The sequence below is a fragment of the Crinia signifera genome, chromosome 2 (genome assembly GCF_055691185.1).
Source record: "Crinia signifera chromosome 2, ASM5569118v1, whole genome shotgun sequence".
Classification (NCBI taxonomy): Eukaryota; Metazoa; Chordata; class Amphibia; order Anura; family Myobatrachidae; genus Crinia; species Crinia signifera.
This window is the reverse complement of record NC_139218.1, coordinates 50,170,596-50,196,267: the sequence shown is the minus strand read 5'-3', so window position 1 is coordinate 50,196,267 and position 25,672 is coordinate 50,170,596. Positions and strand designations below refer to the sequence as shown.

The 25,672-nt window shown below is 45.9% G+C and overlaps 1 pseudogene across 1 annotated transcript; it reads right to left on the bottom strand.

Moving 5' to 3' along the window:
- Nucleotides 1-843: 843 nt before the first annotated feature.
- LOC146059642 (myeloperoxidase-like) lies at nt 844-23,760 on the bottom strand (annotated as a pseudogene). Its single transcript, XR_014470290.1, has 13 exons — nt 23,679-23,760; nt 19,990-20,080; nt 19,256-19,431; nt 18,933-19,053; nt 10,543-10,672; nt 9,007-9,213; nt 6,563-6,875; nt 5,211-5,369; nt 4,830-5,082; nt 4,518-4,688; nt 4,119-4,356; nt 2,287-2,498; nt 844-1,385 (listed from the first exon to the last, which is right to left on the bottom strand). The product of XR_014470290.1 is annotated as a myeloperoxidase-like (transcript).
- Between the last annotated feature and the right edge of the window lie 1,912 nt (nt 23,761-25,672).

Here is a 25,672-nt window from a genome sequence, read left to right as displayed (position 1 = left end):
TTACAGTTGGACTACAAGTCCCAGAGGGCCCATTAATGCCCCGTATGCTGGGACTTGTGGTTCTCCAAGTCCCAGCCTGCAGGGGAGGTCTGCTGGCACTTGTAGTTCTCCTGTATAAAGCAATGTTAGGGTCAATCCTATCAGGCCGGCACTGGCCAGGGACTCCGGTGACAGCCCCGGGCTTCAGCCCTGGATGGGTGAAGCCTTTATTGGAGGGGTCCCCACTCCAGGTACCCCGTCCAAGGCTGACCAGCTACGGTGCTCATGTTTCGGCCGGGGACCTGATGTAAAAAGTGTCCCCCGGCTGTGGCATGACACTGCGGGCTGTTGGAGCCTGGTGCTGGTTTCAAAATACGGGGACCCCCAGATTTTTTGTCCCCCGTATTTTTGGAACCAGGGCCGGTCCAAGAGTCCGGGACTGGTTTCAGAAATACGGGGGACCCCTACGCTTTTTGTCCCCTGTATTTTTGGAACCAGGTACGGTTCAATGAGCCCGGGGCTGGTTATACCCCACGCATTTTTTTTTTATTTTTTTACAAACACAAAATCGCACATTACCTCAAAATCACACTTTTCTTGCCGGAACACGCACCTCATTAAATATGCGAATCCGCTGCAAAAATGCGATTGAAAAAAGTGCAATAATGGGAGAAAAACTTTTATTGTTTGTGCTGTCCTGGTGTTGCCTAAACAAGGTATAGCCGCTGTATCCTCATTGCATATTGTGGCAATAAAATATGTTAACGAACATGGCAATAATGTGCACATAGACCCATATGGAGATAGTCTACAATTTTATTTAACAGAAGGTACAGAAAAGGTGAATACATTTAATTAGTGCAATGCTTTTCATATGAAGGTCTATTGTCCTTTACTATACACACATACATACACACACACACACACACATATATATATTGGGCAATATGCCGGCACACTCCACTTCAAGCTCCCTTCTGCCCAGCTAAGTCAGGTACAAATACAGGCAGGCAAGCAAACCGCACACATAGGACTTGTCTTCAGCAATAAGTCAGGCATCAGCCAGTTCAAGTGCACTTCAAGTCCTATGTGTGTGGTTTGATTGCCTGTATATATATATATACGGCACTCGCAAATGAAAATAAACCAGGCAGAGTATTGTGCCAACGTTTCAGGACCAAGCGGCCCCTTTATCAAGGTACTATGTAATTTAAAGTAAAACAGCATAAAAAAGTTAAAAATCTAAGCTTCTCTTTGCCGATTTTCCAGGCTAACTATACAGCATGGTGCAGATTAAAGTAGCTATAAAGGTAATCCGTAGCATTTGTCATGAAATAAAGATAAATAAATAACAGAGCACACGTCACGTCAAATAAGATCATAACTTCATTATTCGTCTTCAGCCTCTGGAAATAGAAAACATAAAACAATGTGTTAATTGTATACATTACACACTGTGATTCGATCTATACACAGCGGATTTATATATACGGCCCATTTATCTGTCACCTGATCAATGTCTAGAGATCTAAAGTCATGTTCCCTCGTCTCTGATACTCTTGTTCGTTCTACACTCTACAAATGTGGGGCCTACAGTGTTATACAGAGAAATGTTTTACACAGTACATAGCGTTCAACTGAATGCTGTCTGCTCCCATAGTTTTTTCATGACATACTGTAACCCAATAGTTTATTCCCTAGAATTTAGATCCTTTCTATGCCCATATTAATGAGATTAGTGAGGACAGGATAGGGATGGAACTCTGCATCCACCATTCCAATTCATGGTATGGAAAGAGAGTAGGTCAGAGTGCTCTACTGAGTATGTGCGATGTGGCTGCAGGCACAATGGAACCCTTTGAGAACATAGTGAGGCATTGGGAAAACCGATCGCCCTATCCTGACTATTCTTTCAAATTTATATGAATCCTAACAAAACAATCTGAATGATGGCATCCTTTATATCCACTTGTCTCTAAAGGGGGCAGGTAGTATATGTCCCTTGGGCTGCTGTGGGTAGTGTTTGTCACTGGTGTAAGGGGGTGATTATGGTGGTAAGGGCGGGGCTGTGGGGAGGGTCGGTAGATTGGATAGTATATATCCCTAGATTTAGTGGTACTGTGTCTAGGGGGTCAGGATGTAGGGTGATGAGGGTATTTCCATGGGATAGGGGGAACTGTATGTCTAGGGGGGAGTGAGGTTGTTCCTTATGTGACATAACGCACAAGTACTTCAAGTGCCACTCTCCTGGTTTTGCGACCAAATTATATCTGAACCTTCTGATATCTCTAGTTAATCATTTCATACCTGATCCACTCATCCTTCTCCTCCAGGGCTGCAGGTCTAATCTGGGGACGTTGTTGCAACTTATAAAATCTTGTGGGTAACTGTTTGCTACAAAGACGTTTCTGGGGACTTCAGTGATCCTTGTGTTGTCACAGATAATTCTAGACATGGTCACACTTTCAATCGCACTCCGTTGAGCTCGTGTGAAGACTCCGACTCTCTCGTAATAAAATCTGTATTGGAAAAATAAAATTGTGTTCAGTTGAAAAACACAGAAAATGACATAGAAAGTGTCAGGTGCTCCTCCACTAAGGTACGTTCTATAAAGTGATAGGTAGATGCTGATTGTGTGTTAGTGGAAAACATCTCCATTCTTATCACCGCATAATACATCAACCTGTGGTCCTCTGCTCAATCAACAATGAAAGGAATATTATTGAATAAAACTGGACTGTGGCTTGTACGAATATACTTCATATCATTCTGTGACATGAAACGGAGGCTTTGCCCCTTACACATGCTTCTGTATGAACCTGTTCATTCGTTTTTAAAGTCTCAGAACTAACTTGCGATGCGATCTAGTCCAAAGAGTACGTGCTACTTTTGTATCTTGCGATATGATGAGCGCGACTCAAATCGCAAGGTAACATAGCACCGTGTCTGGGCCTTTTCTAAAAAAAAAAAAAAAAAAAATTGGGTACTCTGCCTTTATAGAATATATATAATAATGTGTCCAAATTCCTCACCACTTGGGGCCCATGGTCCTGCTCCACCTTTAGCAGACAGTCGCCCGGATTAGATTGAGCTGGTCTCATACTAAGTTACATACATCCCCCCCTACCCCATTGTCTTTCTCCGCTTTTGTTTTACTAGTATATTTTAATTGATATATTCTATTTTTGTGTCATTTTGGCGTTGTTTTTGTAAACTGAAATGTGGCCGATATACAGTAATTAACTAGATCGGCCGCGGGTCCCAATATTGCGTGTACACACTGAACCATATCAGTAAACAATGTTGTTCAGTGATGTCGCTGAGACCTGCAGAACAGCCCGGTTGTTTGGCTATATAGCCAAATTGACCTGCATGTTTAGAAGACATCAACCATCGTTAAATATGTGACAGAGTGCGCAGTGTTAATGATATTGGGTGCACACACTCGAGGATATTGTGAACAATATCGCTCAGAAGGCCCTTTCTGAGCAATATTGTTCACAATGTCCTCTAGTGTGTACGGTGCTTAAGGCATAGAGGGGTTGATTTATTAAACTCGGTGAAGTGATAAAGGGTCTGGTTTTTATCACCGGCCAATCAGCTCCCACCTGTCATTTTTCAAACCAAGCCTGTAACTTCAGTTAGGAGCCGATTGGCCGGTGATAAAAATCAGACACTATCGCTTCCCTGAGCTTAATAAATCTGCCCCAGAGTCACCTACAGTACAGCTTCCAAAGTAAAACTTAGCCTCTAGCTGCCGCCATACTGCAACAATATCTACCTGTCATTATGTTTCAGGTTAGCTGCAGCATTATTTACTTATTACAGTCTCTTATATAGCGCAGCAGATTCCGTTACGCTTTGCGCAGTAAGAATTGTTTATTCTAGTTTAGATCTGTTTTGTGAATTTTTTATGTCCAGTTTAAAATGAACTTGTTGAGCTTGTTGTGGTTTTTATGCTGGCGTTTCGGATAAATACGGTTTTATTCTTATCCTACACTGGGAGACCAACTCCTAAATATGCTGTGTCTATGTTCCATCACGTTGTTGGATTATATATTATGCATTTTTTTTTGTGCGTAATACATTTGAGAACTCAAAAATACCCCAAGACTCCCATTTGTTTTTGTTCTACTTACCGGTCTCCGTTTCGGGTTCTACTGAACTGGTTTCCAATCAAACAGGACAGCAGTTCGCCCACTCTACCATTGGGCAGGAGAGGCTCAGCGACACCTCCCATCCAGATGTCAATATTTTGCGGTGTCCCATATAGAGATATGAATTTCTCTGCTAGTGGCCTATTTTGTAGCACCTGAGCTAGTTGTTCTACATTATTGGGCTCAGATAGTCCACAAAATCTCCTCCATGTGTTGTATCCTGCAGAAATAAGGAGGTGAAGTCATATATTAAAACTGGAATTACAGATAATTATATGAACACATCTGTATTCACTTTATGTATTGAACATATGATTGTCGTTTCCCATGTCTGAATGGACGCACAGACTAGAAACGTTTCTAAACCGGCTCAATAGATACCTGGTAGTCCATGCTCCCGGCCACGCTGCATATTGAGGGCCCCAAGATCAAGACCAATGCGCCTAGACAGCTCAAACAGACGATCGCGGAGCTCATTCACTAAAATTTGGTTCTGTCGGTTCAGCTTTGCCTGATTAGCCATGAGGCCACGAAGAATAGGGTCAACTCCTCCTGCAAGGCCAAAATACTACAAATGTAATAGTATATTGAAGGAGGACCTGATGGAGGACCACATTTGTCGGTCACTTGTGAGAGAGCTAAATACTCAAATAGTGCATCGCTTTATATAACCTACATGTGTTCTACGCTTACCTTCTCTCACGATTCTCCAGGTGTTGAAGAAGGAAAGGTGCAGAGGGATTGGGGGCAAGCTGGGTGAGGTCTGGTAACAATCCACCAATCGATAAATAAATGGCTGGATCATTGTATGGCCTATACGGAATGCCAAGCTGAACACATTGGATACTCCTGGGTTAACGTGATCATTATAACCAGTGTATCGAGGAACCAACTGGGACATTGAAGAACCCAACAGCAGGGGCAGCCAGTCCTTGTAGTTTATTTTCTGGAAGGATATAATGCAAAGTTGAAGACAAATAGTGTGTGTGGGTGGGTGCGTGCGGCTGCTAGAACCTATCTTCAGTAGGAAACTTGACATTGATGCAGCTAACAATACTGCACAACCCATCTCACCTGTGTAATGGCTCCAATGATCTTCCTTGTTTCCTGATAGATTATCTCTCCTGACAAGCTTGGGTTAATGCGATGTAGCTCAGTTGCTATGCGGTTGTGTTCTCACAAAGATTGTGTGAAATGCAGTTAGACCTGGCTGCTCACTAACACGGCCGTCCCCTGAGAAGCACAGGACAGATATTTTATTATTACTATATTTGTTTATGTGCAGAATTCCTGTTCCTATTTCAGGGCAAGTGTCTTCACACACAGACACTGAAATCGTGGCAGCCATATTTGTGGTGACATTATCTGCAGGACTGACATGGAAATATATAACCTACAGGTCCATCGAGTGACCTTTTGGTGGTCATTTACTTATTATAATGAACAGGCCCTATAGCAAAAGTTTGTAAGGGCCCCCCCATTTACCAACTGATGGTGATAAATGTATGTAAAACATCTTACTAAGACAGTAACGATGGGCCCCCCTCATCTCTGGGCCCCATAGCAGCTGCACCCCTTGCACCTATGGTAGTTAGGCCTTTGGGTTCAAGGTGGGCTATATGACATGGTCATCCAGCAAGGTTGGAAAGTTGGAAAACAAAAAAAAGAGGAAATATGTGAGAATATGGACTGCGTATTGGGGATGTAACTGTATAGGAGAAGCTTTATGAAGGCTATGCCGTAGTACCAGGATGTGCCTGAAGGGGGTCGTTTTCATGGAATGCAGGTAGGTATGGAGATTAGAGGAGAGTCTTTTTGTGCATGGGAGGGAATTCCACAGAGTGGGTGCAGCCTGAAGAAAGTCCTGCAGTCGTGAATGGATGTGAATAATGAGTGTGTTTGAGAGACATAGATCTTGTGAAGAGCGAAGAGGTCAGGTTTGGAGATATTTTGAGATAAGCGATGTACAGTATGTTGGTGTCATTTGGTAAATTGCCTTGTGTTTAGTATTTTATATTGAATACGGCAAATACATGTAACCAATGGTGGGACTGACAGAGCGGACCCGCCTAGACAATGAACGTCTTGCAAAGAGCATTATCCTCGCAGCTGCATTCCGAATGGATTGTAGTTGTGAGAGTCTCTTCTGGTAAGGCCAGTAAGACTATTGCAATAATCTATGTGGGAGAGAATGAGACCATGGAGTAGGGTTTTTGCCATGTCGTGTGTGTAACATAAGGTGATAACGCAAATGAGCATTATTGCTGTAAACTAAAATGTTAATTACAATGATTCTTTCAATTCATTGTAAATATAGTGCATACATATTACTAGCACGGTGTTGTGCACTCATGCAGGTAATTCTACCATTATAGAAACTTTCTATATCAGTCGTCTTATCATATATACAAATGGGTTGTGCTCACCAGCCAAGAAGCACGGAAGTCCAGATGTCCTGTTCGTCTGTACACAGAAATCTTCTGCCATTGTGGTGAATGGTAGGTAAGGGAACCCGTTATCATTAAACCTGTCATTTACAGCCATGAAACCAAGCTGGTTGCTGTTACGAAGCGTCGTGGCCAATTCATTGGTGCTGCCATATACTTGACTGGCATCGACGTATGAAGTGAGAATATTCATCTGTTCTCGCACAGTGGACCCGGGCACAAAGGCGGGAGATGAGCGGGAAAGAGGAATGCAGTCGCGGCGAATGGTTATGCGAGGGTCATTTGGGGGGATCTGCAAAGCGAAACACGCAATGATATTACAGCTCATTGGGTACTCTTTACCTAGAACGGCGCCCATCGCGGTGATCGCGGGTAGTACATTAACGGCACCCACGATCACCGCGATTTCCCATAGGGTTCAATGTTAAATTTACTGCTGATCGCGATTTTACATTCAATGCGTCAATGGCCGCGATTTGGCCATAGGAATCAATGTTAAATGGGCTTCAGAGCCCAAATAGGCACAATTAACCCTTAAATGTCCCCCCACATTTTTAACGCCACCCCACCATCCACGCCAACCCGAAGCGTGGCGAGCCCGCGAGGGGCGGCGGTACGCGTCCTCCGACCTTTTCATGCCCTACTATCCACGTCGGCGTGGAGTTGAGAATAGAATAGTGTGGCGAGCGCAGCGAGCCACCGAGGCCCGAAGCGTGGCGAGCCCCGCGAGGGGACGCGGATACCTTCACAGGTTAACGCGTCCCCTCGCGGACTTCACAGGTTTCCGCGTTGCCACGGACACCTGTGCAGCCCGCGAGGGGACGCGTATAACTGAAGGTGGCTGCGCTCGCCACACTATTCTATTCTCAACTCCACGCCGACGTGGATAGTAGGGCATGAAAAGGTCGGAGGACGCGTACCGCCGCCCCTCGCGGGCTCGCCACGCTTCGGGTTGGCGTGGATCGTGGGGTGGCGTTAAAAATGTGGGGGGACATTTAAGGGTTAATTGTGCCTATTTGGGCTCTGTAGCCCATTTAACATTGATTCCTATGTCCAAATCGCGGGCATTGAGGCATTTTACATTAAAATCGCGCTCAATCAGCCTTTTTAACATTGTTCCCTATGGGAAAAATCGCGGTCATCGCGGGCACCCGATTTTTATGTACCCGCGATGCCCGCGATTTTTTACCCCCGACGCCCGCGATTCCAATCGCGGGCGCCGTTCTAGGTAAAGAGTACCGCTGCTTGTTTCACACATTGTTACACTCATGCTGACAATCTGATTGTGTACTGTGAGCAGTGATGTAACTATGGTGGGTGCAGGGGGTGCAGCTGCTACGGGGCCCGGCCGTTTGGGGGGGCCCAAGGCCCAGCAAGCAACCACCTGCACCCTTTTGAAGTTAAAATGTACAAAAGGCGCAATGTGTTCCATGATCACCCCACCAGCAGCAAGCGCAGCACTCCCATGCTGACCTCATCAACAGCACCACACTCACGTGCTGACTCCAACAGCAGTGTCGTCGCACTCCAGTTCACCCCACCAGCAGAGCCGCGCTGCACTTCTGCGCTGACCCCACCAGCAGCGCCGCACATCCACCAGCAGCGCCGCACTCCCGTGATCATCCCGCTGACGCTGGCAAGAGGGAGATTTTAAAAGGTGCTTGCGCTGGGTAACGAGGTGAAGACCAAGTGAGCGCGACCCTGCTGAGTAGGAACTTTCCGCCACTTCTTCAGGTATACACATTCACTCTGTCTGTACTGCGGAGGGGGGACAATTCTCTCTGTACTGCGGAGGTGGGAGGGGGACAATTAACAGTGCACCCACCATATTTATGCCACTGGGTGAGGGGGGGCAATTCACTCTGTACTGTGGCAGGGGAGGGGGGACATTTCCCTCTGTGCTGCGGTGGGGGAGGGGGGACATTTCCCTCTGTGCTGCGGAGAGGTGAGGGGACAATTCACTCTGTACTGCGGAGAGGTGAGGGGGGACAATTCACTCTGTACTGCGGAGAGGTGAGGGGGGACAATTCACTCTGTACTGCGGAGAGGTGAGGGGGGACAATTCACTCTGTACTGCGGAGGGGGGGTGGTATATTTGGAGATAGGTGGTACATAAAGGGATGTCTCAAGCCTTTTAAACCCCCTATCTCTCCTCTGTCTCTCCCCATTCTCACTGCTGCTCACCTCTCTCATGTCTTTTCCACTCTCTTTCCATGCCCCACTCTATACTCTTTTTTTACTATCTCTCTCCCGCTATCTCCGAACCATCTCATAACACCCTTTTTCAGATTATCTTGCTCTGACACCCACCATGTCTCCCCCCCCCACACACAATATTTCTTCTGCCCCCCCCCACCCATCTGCTAATTTTTGTGCTTTTATGCTTTCCTACGCCAAGAAATAACTTATTAAAAGAAAGGTACCCGCAGTGGGAAGCACGGTGCCTCCCGGGCACAGCTGTGGTCGCAATCTATGCCTGTTAGGTAGGTTGATCTCGATGGTGTCTCAGGTGCGAGGTCAAGATCATGATCAATCCACTGACCCCACTGCATGAACATGAGAGATCTCTGCCTGTCCAGAGTCTGCTCTCTCTCGGGGAACCGGAGAAGCTCATTGGACACAGCCCGCGCCTGCAATGGCAAAAGTCATAATCAACTGAAAAAAGTATAACATACAGAAATATACATTGACTATTGCATATTACTATTAGAATAAAGCACTAATGGTATATGCAGCGCTGCTCATACAGTATAGAACCAGTCACATTAGTACCAATAGTCTGACTTCCTTACCACACAGACAAACACATATAAATGACTGAGCAATGCTGACCAATGTGACACCATGTCGATCCATGATGTTCTACACAATACAATAATTATTCTTTTTAGGATTATTATGATCACTAAGTGGAAATCAGTGACACCAGCAATAAACAGCCATTAGGCAGTGAATGAACATAAGAAAAAGCGAAGAACACTGCGCTAAGTACAATCAAATGACAATAAATGTAATTATGTAATTGCATAACAATAAAGAATGATAATAATTACCAATACTGTGCCAATGGTAGGATAAGAGTAACACTTTTAGCCTCTAGATGAAAGGCTTCAGGTAGTTTTTGCCCCAGGTGCCAATGGAGTTCCCTGGTGTGTGGGAAGGGGGTGAAAAGTACTACCTGAAGCCTTTCATCTAGAGGCCTATACTTGCCCTACTCAGGACACAAGGTGATACACCAGGAGATTGCCTCTCCACAAAGTACCTGTCATCTGGACACATTGGACCTAACCATTTACCTCCTATGGAAGACATTAAATAGGAACGGACCCATACACCTATGTTCACAAAAAATACGGTACCAAATGAACCGGACTTTTTAACCACATTTTTTATTAATACCATTTTTAATTAATTTTTTTCGTCATTAATTTTTTTAAGATTTTCCTTAAAAGTGTTACTCTTATCCTACCATTGGCACAGTATTGGTAATTATCATTCTTTATTGTTATGCAATTACATAATTACATTTATTGTCATTTGATTGTACTTAGCGCAGTGTTCTTCGCTTTTTCTTCTTTCCAGCTGGGGACTTACTATCCCCTTTTTCTTACACTGCAGCTTGGCAGAGCAACCCATATCCCCTGCGCCCCCCACACCGGTGGATAACTTGTTATCCACTACCCTTTCCAGTGAATGAACATAAGTCTACATCAACGTATTGGTTTTGCCAGCGGCCGGTGTTGATAATGAAACTGGCTTGATATTTTGCCATGTGGAATCTGAAATTGCTATCGCACAGCATTGTCAGTCAGAGTGGCTCAGGTTTGTATTTTCATAGTATTATCTGTAAAATATCGTCGCCCAGTGTCCAAAACTATTCCTGCAAAACCCCCAGAAGCTATTAGTCTATCCTAAAATGTTTGTGTTAGACATTGGCAGGCGGTAGAGAATCTAATCACCAGAGGCAAAGTAAATCCATTGATGGGTTTGGATTCTGTCCATCCTCGTGGCAGGGATCTCCCGTCCTCATACTGGGCACGTAGTAAGCGGAAATAGGGCCTGTTGGAAGCTCCAAAGTTCGGAAATCTCCTGAAATGAATACATAAAAATCAAAAGTGTTATCAGTGTTACAATCTATTAATGTTGTGTTTGTATTTATTGCTGAACAGGTTTAGAAAGTCCTAAAAAGTAATTGTGCTAAGTCTGGACATAGGTGCATCAGGCCCCCCTCTCTATGGCCCTTATTCTGGTTGGTGCGGTCAGAGCCGCACACGGGGCTCCGGCCGCACAAACCATTCCCCGCCCACCCTACGGATCGCCACGGCCGTCCGTACACGGACGGCTGGCGATCCGCATAAAAATGGTGGAGGCTACGCCTCCACCATGGTGGGAGCTGCCCCCTGCATTCGATGGTAGTCGACCATCGAAGGCAGGTCCGCACGCCGCGGCAGCTCCCGCAAGCTAAGACCACACGGACAATCGTCCGTGTGGTAGCTTGTATGGGGGCTGAAAGCTGACATCCGGCGACGTCAGCTTTCCGCCCCCATGAGTGGAGTCATGCCCTCATTACCATGCATACGCCCCGCGTTTGCATGGGAACGCCCATGAAACGCGGGGCGTACACATAGGGAAATGAGGGCATGATGCCTCTCACGCCCCTATCCGCCCCCTTTGCGGCGGACGAAATCCGTCTGCGGCGAAGGGGGCTGCACATGCGCAGATTCACCTCTGCGCATGTGCAGTGTTAAAACATCGGCGGTACGGCCGCACGCGGGCCGTACCGCACGAACTTGAATAAGGGCCTTTATATGTCACTGTCAGTACTTGGTTCTACCCTTTACGTCTACGTTTCTCAGTCTACACATCTGAGAGGATGCTTGCTTACTTGTGCCAGTATTAATATTAAATATCATTTACATGTATCAGCAATCTTATTATTATTATTATTAAAAGTTGACTTTCTTTTCTGTGGGGGAAATGTATCAAGGGAGATATTTATCAAACATTGGAGAGAGATAAAGTGCCAAGCAATCAGCTCCTATCTATCACTTTTTGGGTTGTGTTGGAAAAATGGTTGATTGGTCAGTCAGTTATTTCTCTCCACACATTGATAAATCTAACCCAAATAGACACATACAGTATGCAGAATCCACAAATGTGGTAACATCACCACTGCTAATATCACTATATTGGGGGGGTCATGTCTGCGAAATACAATATATCTGGTGAGTGACGGAGTCACATGACTTTTGTAAAGCGTTATGTGAGGTAATACATAACTGTCAATCAAGTTACTGATGACTACCAATTATTCATGGGATACGGTCACTAGATAACTAGGTCAACAAACATTAGGTTGACACCACTGAAGGTTGACATGCATAAAGGTTGACATGACTGCATGTCGACATGGATTAGGTCGACAGGTCATTAGGTCGACAGTCAAAAGGTTGCATGGGTTTTTTTACTTTTGTTTGAGCCGACAGGCGGTATTTCATGCCCTACCATCCACTCCGGCGTGGCAGGAGAACAAAATAGTGTGCCGAGCCATGTGAGGGGACGCAGTGCTACATTTCAGTGTCCATGTTGACTGTCGAAATGCCGGACAAAAAAAAAAAAAAAGGGTGAAAACCCCATGTTGACTTTTTGACTGTCAACCTTCCCCATGTTGATATTCAGTCATGTCGATATTCGTTACAATATATGCAATCAGTTCTTGTAAGATAAAAAATGTACATAAGTTCCTCTGCAGTTCTGTTGTCTCCTGTGCCCTTATATGGACACAGAATTCCACAATGGCTTCTGATATCCTTATAATTGGCAGCACGGGTGCAGATTACAGTAGGGGGAAGATATTTGGTGCTTACTAGTATCACTGCCTATACAGTATGTTAGATACTATAGCTAGAAATGACGGGATGCGGTCATTTGGTCTACAGCATGATGGCCGACAGTCTTTAGGTCGACATGGGAAAAGGTCAACATGTGTAGGTCGACATGGGAAAAGGTTGACATGGGAAACGGTCGAAAGGTCATTAGTTCGACAATGTCTAGGTCGATGGTCAAAAGGTCGACATGGGGTTTTTCACTGTTTTATGAGCCAACAGGCAGTATTTCATGCCCCACCACCCACAAGGGCATGGTGGGAAAATAAAATAGTGTGCCCGACGCATAGCAAGCACAGCGAGTGAGGGGATGCGGTGCACTTTAAGCTGTGTCCATGTCGACTGTGTTGACAGTCAGGTAAAAAAACAGTGGAAAAACCCCATGTCGACATTTTGACTGTCAACCTAAACATTGTTGGACTAATGACCTTTCCACCTATAACCATGTCGACCTTTTCCCATGTCGACCTAGACCAATGTCAACCTAACAATGTCGAAATAATGACTGACGACCATCATGCTGTAGACCAAATGATCCCAACCCGAAATGACACCATGCAAAATGAATGGTGCTAACACATATAATCACCCAAATCCTTTCAGATTAACAATACTGTACATATTGATATACTGTACAGCAACAGCACTCAAACCATGGCCCTTATTCTGGTTCACTCGCAAAGGCAAATTCCTTCTCAAATGGACAAAACCATGTGCACCGCAGGTGGGGCAGATGTAATTTGTGCAGAGAGTATTAGATTTGGGTGGGGTTTTACTTCAAAGTGAGATCTAAATTGCGGTGTAAAAATAAAGCAGTTAGTATATACCCTGCAAAGGAATTTGCCTTTGCGAGTGAACTAGAATAAGGGCCCATATCCTTAAAAAAATGTGGTCCTAGCACCTCTCAGCAATATTCTTATATACAGTGGAAGTACTGTACATTATCCACTAAACTTACTAAAGATTCAGTAATGTTACATAGCAACAACAAAGTAACTAAAGTTGTAAGCAGCTGTTAGACATACAGGGGAAAATAGAATACACATCTTAGTAAATTTCCCCCACCGTATGACAAGAAATCTGTGACTTAAGAAAGCAAGGATTATACTCACGATAATACCTTTTCTTCGGAATACTTCATGGCAGCCATTACATTGGGTTCATCCCTCTCCTCTCCAATTAGACAGGTAGTTTTTTTCCCCCAGGATCCAGCCCCTCCTCTATATAATCTGGCACCTCCCCATAGACCATAGTCTTTGACTGTCTCAGTCCTGATCCTAGGGATCAAACACAAATAGGGAGGGCCAACAAATTTTTGGGCTGCCATGAAGTATTCCGAAGAAAAGGTATTATCGTGAGTATAATCCTTGCTTTCTCCTTCATACTTCATGGCAGCCATTACATTGGGATGTACCAAAGCAGTAGGGTGGGTTATACTATACCTCAAGCCAAGACTTGTTTAAGAATTTCACTTCCGAAATTAGGACTTGCGACATCCAACGCATAATGCTTGGAGAAGGTATGCAAGGAAGACCAGGTGGCTGCTTGACAAATCTCCTTAGCCGAAACTTTGGCCTCTCTTGCCCAAGAAACCGCCATTGCCCTTGTTGAGTGAGCCTTAATACCCTCAGGAACTTCACGACCAACCTTTTTGTAAGTGAATGCAATTACTTCCTTTAGCCACCTTGACATTGATTGTTTTGACGGAGCCAACCCTTTCTTCGCCCCCTGGGGAATCACGAATAATGCTTCTGACTTCCTGAACCCCGTTGTCCTGTGCAGATATATCTTGATAGCTCTCAAGACATCTAATGTATGCAATTTTTCCTCTTTCTTCATCAGAGGATTTTGGAAACAACAAGGCAAAACAATTTCTTGACTTAAATTAAATGAGGAAACCACCTTGGGTAGGAAGGACGGTCTGGTCCTCAGCACCACCCGATCCGGGAAAATCTTCAAAATACTGTTCTTTAATACACAGAGCATGAATCTCTCCCACTCTCTTCGCTGAAGTTATTGCAACTAAAAATAACATCTTCCACGTTAGAAACTTTAACTTAGCTCTTGCCAACGGCTCAAACAGAGCCTCCATAAGTCCATTCAAGACTAAATTAAGATCCCACTGGGGGATTATTGACCTAACCCTAGGCCGGATTTTCTTGATAGCTTGACAAAATCTTTTAATTAAACTATGCTCTGCTAGTTTCTTGTCTAGCAGCACACGCAGCGCCGAGATCTGAACCTTGAGTGTAGACACCGAAAGCCCTTTGTTAAGCCCATCACAAAGGAACTGTAACACTTGGGGTATGTTCGCTCTAGGGAAACTGAACTTGCCTCTGGACCATGTTGCGAACACCCGCCATATTCTGTAGTAGACTTCAGATGATACCTTCTTCCTTGCTTGGAGAAGTACCTCAATGACCTACGGAGATAAATTTTTGTCTCTCAACTGTCGCCTTTCAATTTCCAGGCCGCTAAATTCAATTTGTGAGGCTCTTGACAATTGACTGGGCCCTGCCTGAGCAAATCTTGAGTCACTGGAAGAAATACTGGGCCTGCAATCGCCATGCTCTCTAACATGGGGAACCAAGCCCTCCTGGGCCAGTATGGCTATGACTTGGACCACCTCCATTCTGACCTTCCACAATGTCCTGTGAATGAGAGAAATTGGAGGAAACACATACCCCAGGTGAAACTCCCATCTCTGAGACAGGGCGTCCACTCCACTTGACCCCCAAGTTGGGTATCGGGAGTAGAATTGTGGAAGCTTCTTGTTGACTGCTGAAGCCATGAGATCCACCTCTGGCTGACCGAACTGCTCCACTATTCTCTAAAAAAACGAATCCGTCAGTTCCCATTCGCCCGGAACCACGCTTGTGCGACTCAGATAGTCTGCGAGCTGATTGTCCTCCCCCAGCACATGGAGCGCTGATATTGACAGCAGATTCTCCTCGGCCCAACACATGATGTTTCGAACTTCTTCTAAGAGCACGTGACTCCGTGTACCTCCTTGTCTGTTGACATAGGAGACGGTAGTAGCGTTGTCCGAGAAAATGCGCAGGTGCGCACCCCTGATATCTTCGCTGAAGAATTCTATTGCTTTCCACACGGCTTAGTTCCTTGTGATTGGAGGAAAACTCTGACTCGCGAGGGGACCATAGACCTTGGCACGTTTTGCCCAGACCATGAGCCCCGCAACCCATGGCGCTGGCGTCTGTGGTGATCACCCTGTAAAGGTGGCTTGCTAGTGAGGACTTTCTTGGTATTAGCTGATCGGCTTCCCACCAAACTAGAGAATCTTTCACTGACTCTGAGATTTTTATTTTTCTTTCCAGCGGCACCAGCCTTTTTGTGTAACCCAGAAGGGACCACTGCAGAGGCCTCATCCTCCATCTGGCCCATGGGACTATGTCCACCGTAGATGCCATCATCCCCAAAAGGCTCATTGCTGACCTGAGTGGTATGCGATCCTCCTCGTATATCATCGAGATTAGTTGTTTGATCTTTTCGCATCTCTTTGTGGATAAGGACATTTGGAATCGTACAGTGTCCACCAGAACCCCCAGAAACTGAAGACTCTGCGTTGGCTTCAAACAGCTCTTCTCCCAATTCACTAGCCACCCGTGTTCCTGAAGAAACTGAATGGTGTAGTCTTGCTGTTATAACCTCTTCTTCTGATGGTGCCACAATCAATAGATCGTCTAGATATGCCCATATCATGATTTTTTTTTCTCAGTTCTTCTATCAATACCACAAGTACCTTGGTAAAGACCCGTGGTGACGATGTGAGGCCGAAGGGTAGACAGGTGAACTGGTAATGATCGTGACCTATGCAGAATCTCAGATATTTTCTGTCGTCTGGGGAAATGGGAATATGGAAGTAGGCGTCTCTTAGGTCGATGGAGACCATATAATCGTTCTTGCTTATTCCCATCAGAATAGACTTTGTGGTCTCCATGTGGAACTTTCTCTTCTTTATGCGCAAATTTAATTTTCTTAAATCTAATATAGTTCTGTAACCTCCAGAACTTTTGCTGACGATGGAGACGGGAATAAAAACCGGCCCTTTTCTCTTCGTCTGGGACTTTCACCACTGCTCCTGATGTGATGAGTCCTTTTAAACTTAAATTTAGAGCTTCCCTTTCTATCTTCGAAACTGGGAGCTCTGAAACACAAAATTTTGCCACTCTTGGCCTTGACATGAATTCCAGACGATAGCCAGTTTTGACCACCTCCAGAACCCATCTGTCTCGGACGGTTTGTTCCCAGATGCGAGCAAAACCCAACAGCCTTCCCACTACCGGGGCCTGCTCCACCATGGGACCACCGTCACTGCTTCTGTGTGGTTCCAGAATTTTCTCCTTTTTTCTTGATGTATTGACGAAAAAAGGCTCTGGATGTCCCTTGAGCGGATCTATCCCGGACCGACCTGCCTGGCCTGTAGGACTTGGCCTGTCTAGAAGAAAATGAGGAAAACCTCCCTCTTCTATCCTGTGGTAATCTCACTGATTTACCACCTGACATTCTTTGAATCATTTGATCCAAACGACTGCCGAAAAGGAAAGCACCCTCATAAGGCAATGTTGCTAGTTTGTTCTTTGAATGGGAATCTGCCGCCCATGATTTAAGCCATAAGGCCCTCCGGGCCACCACCCCTGAAGACAGGGATTTTGCTGCAAAATCTAGACCATCTAGAGAGGCCTCACACATATAGTCCACCGCCAGCTGAATCTGGGTAAGACTCTTGCAGATTTGATCACGGGAAACCTTTTCCTGTATGTCTTCCTGTAAGGCAGAACACCAAATCCTGAGTGCCCGAGAGAGGGAGGCCATGGCCACTCCGGATTTTAGCGAGACTGAGGCGGAAATATGTAATCTCTTTAGAGCACTTTCCATTTTTTTATCCATTGCGTCCTTCAGTGACGCCCCATCCTCAAGAGGAATAGTAGTACGGGTCGTCACTTCTGACACTGCGTCGACTTTAGGTATATTACACCATTTAATAAATTCTTCATCCTCAATAGGAAACATTTTTTGACTTCTTTTAGTCAACCCAACTCTCTTGTCGACACCCTGCCACTCTTTGGCTAGTATATCCTTCACCACTTTATGCACTGGAAACGACCTCCCCTTTTTTGATCGATCCTCAAACAATGCATCAAACTCAGACTTTACAGGCTGTTTATAGTTAAGTGTGCTATAAAGATTTTTTAGCACTGCTTCTACCAACTCCACATTAAATAGACGCTCGTCCTCCAACACTTCGCCTGACTCTGCTGATGATCCACCGGACTCCTCCTTGTCCGCATCATGCACAGACACATCCCCATCATCTTTATCAAGGCTAGTCTGTGACCTGGACCTCTTATTCCCTGTATATTCCTCTTTAGAAATAAAATTTTTCTTCATCCAGTCTCTCATCTCAGCTAATTGTGCTGATATATTCATTCCAACATCCTTTTTTGTTAGACATTCTAAGCACAGCACTGTCTCTCCGACAAAAGCTCTATCACATCCTGGACAGACTTTAGTATTCTTAGTCTTAGCCACTTTCTTTCTGGGCACTGAAGGCACACTACAAAACAAGAGAAAGATACTAACTGACTAAAATAAACAATATGAATAACCTGTCCTCTATGAGAGGACTTACCTGGGCGGCGGTGTAACGTTTTTCTGAGAGGCATCCTCCATGATTCACTCCTGGTCAGACACAGCCCAGCGCCTGTAACACCGGCCAGGCGCTTTTAAATGAATGCTGCACGCGCAGCCGGCGTCTCCCCTCCCTGCCGGAAGTAGCCAGACCGGCGCGTACTTCCGGGTAGCTGGAACGCACGCGCCCGTGACCCGCCGGAAGTGACGCCCGCCACTATGCGCAGCCAGAGGTCGGAACTGCCGAGGGAGTCTGCCCAGCGTGACCCGAATGTATACGCCGGCGCATCCACCAACCGGACCACCGGGAGCCCGCAGCAGAAGACGGCCAGACACATGACGCCCAGGTGACTACTCCTAATGCGCGCCGACCACCATAGCGGGAGGGGATGGGGAAGAAACGCCATGGGCTACCAGGTTAAGTCCTTGCCACCGGCCCTGGACATACATAGGCTTAAGGCACCGCCAGCACGACCGCCCAGGTCCCCGGTAGCATAACCAGCCTCCCGGGCTTCGCTCTAAAAACAAGATAACACTGACTGACTAACTACCTGTCACAGACAGAAGGAGACAGGAAAAAGACTATGGTCTATGGGGAGGTGCCAGATTATATAGAGGAGGGGCTGGATCCTGGGGAAAAAAACTACCTGTCTAATTGGAGAGGAGAGAGGGATGAACCCAATGTAATGGCTGCCATGAAGTAGAAAAACTTAATTTTCAGCTGACAAAGGGAAGGAGCAGTGGAGTCTTGGAAACCTATTCTATAAGCAATCTCCGGGATAGTTACTTGCGCCCCTGGGCAATGTTATCCTCACCTGTTGTTGCACCTTCCGGTGATGGTACGATAGAGGCTTGGAGGACAAGCTTCTGGAAGCTGAAGAAAAGCATATCCGGAAACCTTATGTAGCATGTCTATCTGGTTGGTTGTCAGCAAGTCTGTTGATATAAGTAATAGTATTATATTAAAGTTATACAAGCAATAGGATAATTGTCAGAAAGAGCAGTGCATTTGAAGTATATATATATATATATATATATAACATATGTTAATAATGATATAATATTTAAATCAATGTATTATGTCAATGTTTTATATGATTTGACAGGCAACAGGAGAACTTCCAGCTCCTCTATGTACCTGAAATGTTGAAGGGTCTGCTGTAGATGCTCCGCACCTTCTCCGTCAGAAGATCAAGGGTGTTCTCTATGTAGTCTGCTGCGCGGATGAAGTTTCTGCTTGATGCCACAGGCTGTTTAAAGTACGCCATGACATCAGATGGACTCATGATTCCCTTCCTTAGTCTATCCTTAAGGCTGAAAGGAGCAAGTACATTTTTTTAATAAACAATTACTGTACCAAAGCAATGAATGTGGTTGTGACTTAAAATATTTATTTTATTTATCGGAGAATCAATATCTCCAGTGACCATAATTCAGTGAGGCCAGTATTCAATGGCGCTGATTGAGGATTTGCTGCACATTTGGAGGGCTGGAGACATTTTTTTTTACAAGATCACATTCCAGTTCACCTTAAAAAGATGTCGAATGCAAACAGTGAATCATGGCGAAAATCATGCTGAAAGCAGTTCTCCATCCTAGCATTGAATACACTCCCGGCGAATCCCAGTGAAAACCCCATTGAAATGCACCAGCGACTTGCAACGAGCATGAAACGGAGAACTAGCCGGCACTCACTGGTCGCTTTCGGCAAACAGGGAACAGTGAATAGAATGAATCAGATTTTCAGTGAAAAACATTCACCGCAAGGAGTGAAAACAGCCCGATTCACCGAAAAAAAAGCAATGAATCGGGAGCATTGAATACTGGCCTAAGTCTTGCTTGTCATCAAGTGTGTACTGTACATGAACTTACACGCCACGCGTGTGTTTGTAGGCAGCATCCACCAGCTTCTTAGCCTCCTGGACTGTTGTGAGAATAACATTATTGTCCAGTTCAACTCCATCTAGAAAAAGATTAATGTTACTGTATGGTAGTTTAGTACCCAAATTACTTATATTGTAGGAACAAACTCTTCACAGTTTAATAGAAGTATCATTTTTTTGTTTTGTTAAAGACATTTTAGCCAACTAGTGGTGATTTAGAAGTCATACAATCTCTTCATACTAAACACTATGGCTTTTATATTCTTCTTGGGCATGACTAAATACTATAGTCACTTAGGATTAGCCACAAGGGGGAGAGTAAGGGTTAGGCTTATGTAGGGTACACACCAGAACAACCATGTCAATGTAATGTGCGAATAACTAGTTTTGAGAATATTCACATTTACTTATGTGAACAACTGAAATTGTTATTGATTCCTGATGCCGCAATGAAAATGAAAATGTCCAACAAAATAAAATATATATTATATACACACACACAGACATATACTGTGCAGGGCCGGTGCTAGGGTGTTCGGCGCCTCCCTGCAAACTCTAAATTTGCGCCTACCCATACCTTATAAAAGAGTACACGCTAGAGGTACATGCCACAAAAAAAGTAGCTGTGTTCTCACAAGGAATGTGTTCTAAAATTACACCACAAAGTAGCACAATATTATTCGCATGTAGTGCCACTGATTCACATTCTACCACACATCAGTTTCCCTTATTCCCGTTACAAAATACCGTAGAGTCCATTATTCATGTTACTTCAGGCATTTGTACCGTTTCTACACATTATGCCACACAGTAGTGCCCTTTATATAAAATTCTAATAGTAGTAGTGCCTTTTACACTGAATGCCCACAGTAATACGTCTTACACTGAACGCCCACAGTAATACATCTTACACTGAACGCCCACAGTAATACATCTTACACTGAACGCCCACAGTAATACATCTTACACTGAACGCCCACAGTAATACATCTTACACTGAACGCCCACAGTAATACGTCTTACACTGAACGCCCACAGTAATACGTCTTACACTGAACGCCCACAGTAATACGTCTTACACTGAACGCCCACAGTAATACGTCTTACACTGAACGCCCACAGTAATACGTCTTACACTGAACGCCCACAGTAATACGTCTTACACTGAATGCCCACAGTAATACGTCTTACACTGAATGCCCACAGTAATACGTCTACACTGAATGCCCACAGTAATACGTCTTATACATAACGCCCACAGTAATACGTCTTACACATAACGCCCACAGTAATAGGTCTTACACATAATGCCCACAGTAATAGGTCTTACACATAATGCCCACAGTAATAGGTCTTACACATAATGCCCACAGTAATAGGTCTTACACATAATGCCCACAGTAATAGGTCTTACACATAATGCCCACAGTAATGCTGCGTATACTTAATTTCCGGAGTAATACAAGTTACACCTAATGCTCATAGTAGTGCTGCCTACACAAAGGGAGTGATTCTCCAACGATCGGAGGGGTCCGAATTCATCCCCATTCCAATGGTTGGGGGTCTGCGTATGGGTATATTTGTGCATGTGCAGTCCCTGGCACCGAACGGATTCAGCGATTTACACACTGGCTAGGCCGTTCATTGTGGGGAGGGAAGGGGTGGAAATGGCTCTGAACCATAGGAACACATGACTTCAGCACCCATCCGCTACTGCTTACACATAATGGCCACAATAATACTGCTTACACATAATGCCCACAATAATACTGCTTACACATAATGGCCACAATAATACTGCTTACACATAATGCCCAGAGTAATAAAGTACACATAAGGCCCACAGTACAGTTTCTTACACATAATCCTAGACTAGAGGAATGCACATAATGGCCACAATAATGCTGCTTACATATAATGACGCTTACACATAATGCCCAGAGTTAGTGCCCCATACCGCCCTCACAAATACATGCCCCCGCCCACTGCCATAACCCCTCGCAACTATGCGAGGGGATGTGTCATGGAAACACATCCCTTCACATGTCCCGCAGCAGGAGAAATCAATTGAGACTGACATATTTGCGTCACACTCCGTCATGGCTGCATTTACATGGGAACGGCCAGCGTTTGCATGGGGATGCCCATGAAACGCTGGGCATTCCCATGGCCCACCGCCCCTGTGCGAGAAGCACGCTGACTGCGCAGGGGGTGAAGGCGCCTGCACAGAAGCCCTGCACATGTACTGTATTAACACAGAGGTGGCAGTGGCACTCACAGAATTAAGCATATGATTAAACACTAATAGGTAGATTTATTAAGCTCGGTGAAGTGATAAACTGTCTGTTTTTTATCACCGGCCAATCAGCTTCTACCTGTCATTTTTCAACCCAAGCCTGTAGCTTCACAGGTAGGAGCTGATTGGCCGGTGATAAAAACCAGACAGTTATCACTTCACCAAGCTTAATAAATCTGCCCCTAAGAGACAATTATTCTAATTATTTCTGTGAGTGCCACTGCCAAGTCTGTGTTACTACGGATGGTGCCTCTCTCCTCATGTAGGGGGAAGGCCACAGTGAACATTATAGTGGCCCACCGTTCTAGCCCTGGATAATTGCCCCCTTTATTTACAATGGCACACACCTTTGTTAGACTGTGAGAGGACGGACAGTGCCTCTCAGCATGGCCTCCTGACCCTGACTGTGTCCAGGATGGCTCTCAAAACCATCACCAGCCCTTCCCCTTGCACGCATGTGTGGGCACAGCGATGGGGTCATGACCTCCCTTGCCCGGCTTCACAGAGGGAAGGCAATCGCAAGGTCCTTCTGGATTTTAAAAGGGGGGCTTCCAAACAGTACCCCACCCCATAGGCAGACATGTCAGACATTCAGAATCTGCCTATGGGGTTTGACCTGGAGGGGGATCTGAGTTGTCACAGGCATTTTTCACATATTTACAGAATCCCCTCCAGCACAGCCTACAGTAGTACTGGCACATGCAGTTTAATGTTTTCCCCCATTGTACCTCACAGAGTCTACAGACTCTGCCCTAATGCAGACACTGTAGCTGTCACAAACAGCCAGAGAACACCCCCACCCCCCGAATCATACCCACAGGAGTGACAGACTAGTGCTGGTCACCCCAGAGCCACAGTAGCCCACTCACTTCTCTAGAAAGCTGCTTGGCCAGGCCACACTCAGCGCTGCTGCTCCTCGGTGTCTCTCTCCCCTCTCAGGCTGACGTCATCAGTCTGAGAGGTGCTCCCCCTGGCTGCCAGCGGCTGTATCTTCAGCTCACGGCAGCAGCAGCAGCAGGGACAGGGAGGAGGGAGCACAGCTCAGCTGACTCGCCGGCACCCGGCGGGGAAAAAACATCAGCACCGGGCGATCGATACATCGGGCAGCCAGGGGTGTGCGGGTCTGGGCGGGCAGCCAAGAGTGCTCCCAACGCCCGGTTGCATGTGAAACGTGCCGCTGCCTGTCATATATTTAGGCGCAGGCTCCGGCAGCTTACAGTGTGGCAGGAGGGGAGGAAGCGCCTTTAAGGGCAGGCGCCTACCTGAGTGGGTAGCGCCGGCCCTGATACTGTGTATATAGTTTGATACATTTAAAAATAAACCGGCATAGAACCTGCATATGTAACAATGATAGGGGGGGGGGGGGGGGGGGGATTTCTTACCGTAAAATGAAGATGAACCAATCTGCAGCGACCCAAGAATCAGGAGGAAACAAACACTGATGCGCAATGAAGCCATAGTCTAGTTCCTAGGATGAAATGTGATTTTCTACGTTACTATTTGCTAGAGATTAATGGTAAGAAAGTCACACATATAATACAAGATTGTTGGAAAGACGTTAGCTAATGTCACTGAACACAACATGTCTCACCTCATCGGTCTTGGATGTAAGCTCCTAAAGGCCCCCATACATTAGGCCGACTTGTCCTAGGGACAAGTCGGACCCAATTTACCTGCGAGCCGCCCGGCAGCTCCCCGGGAGGCTCACATACAATTTGGCACTTGATGTGCCATTTTTACATGGGATAAATCGCATGCGATTTATCCCATGTAAAAAAAAACCCCGGGGAGCTGCAGGGCGGTGAGCAGTAGTGGGGGCGGGCAGCGGCAGTAGTGGGGACGGGCAGCGGTGGTGGGGGCGGCCAGCGTTTGCGGTGAGCGCAGTGTACTTACACATAGCAGCAGCGGCGGGGACGGGACGCGCAGTGGCGGCTATTATATTTTTAAAATACTTGTCAAATGACCGGCCGCTCTCTGATTGGCTGAGAGCTCTCCGGCCAATCAGAGAGCGGCCGGTCATTTGACAAGTATTTTAAAAATATAATAGCCGCCACTGCGCGTCCCGTCCCCGCCGCTGCTGCTATGTGTAAGTACACTGCGCTCACCGCACACGCCGCCCGTCCCCGCCGCCCGCCCCCACTACCGCCGCTGGCCGCCCCCACAACTCCCCCGGTGTCTGTATGCATATGCCCGTCAGATGGCAGGCATATGCATACAGGGAGGTCGGACGTGATCGTATGTACAGACCGTCCGACCTCCCTGATCCGGTCCGATGCGCACGGGACCGCGCATCGGATCAAATGTCACATACCTACGATTTTGGGCCGATTTCATCCGATATTTTGCTAAATAAACCAACCAACATTTTCCAATGCTTACCTGTCATGTCTTCATTTTTTTTTTAAACAACTTTTTTTTTTTCAAAGCATCAGATCAATGTAAAATACATTACTGTATCTTGGGGCATAGGCATCAAGTAGGGAGTCAAAATACATACATTGGGATTACATATTTATCAATAAGTGTTTGGATGATGATCATATACTATAGTATTTTCGGCATGAAAAAGAAAAAGTTATTCCAGGACTAGCGGAGGATCATTGAGTAATGTCCGTTCTTCGTACCAACGGGTAGTCCGAAAACAATGGTAGATTGTTTGTTTAGTTGACAGAGGTAGAGTTTCCATATAGCTGTTCCAGAACTGTTTGGTGCGTGAGTCCTTTTGGAGGGAGGCCTCCAACCAGTCCATGTGGAAAATGAAAAACAATTTATCTTCAAACATTGCTAAGGCTGGCGGGGAGCTCTGGATCCACACCTGGACAATTGTTTTGCGGGCGGCAGACGATATCGCCACTTTTATAGGTTTAGGGGCTCTAGTTTCTTCTGGGAGGATGCCAAATATGGCCCACTCCGGGGTGAAGTTTACCAGGTTTTAATTTTTATTTAAATAATTGAGGGAAGGTTGGCTGGCAGTTTATCAGTCCTAAAATGGTCAATTTTAATGTCATCCATAGCGAAAAGCAGGGCTGACCAAGGTTCATTGTAAATGGCGCAGACCAAGGTCCGACCCAGGTTGAAGTGCTGTGTAATACCCCTTTTACACCGCCGCAAAACCCCGGGTCTTCGGCGGTGCAGACCCGGCTCAGCGGCGGTGTAAATGGGACATGCCGTGTCCCCTTACATGGGACTTCTACCCAGGTCCTGACCTGGGTAGAACATGGCTAGGACCTGGGTAGAGGGCAGCTCCCATTTACATCAATGGGGGACGTGCAACCTGCTTACCTTATTACCAGCGCAGTGCTCCGTTTCCCGGCGGCGATAGGAGATGACGTCATCTCCAAGCGGCCGGGGGGGATGCGGCGGTGGTGTAAATGGC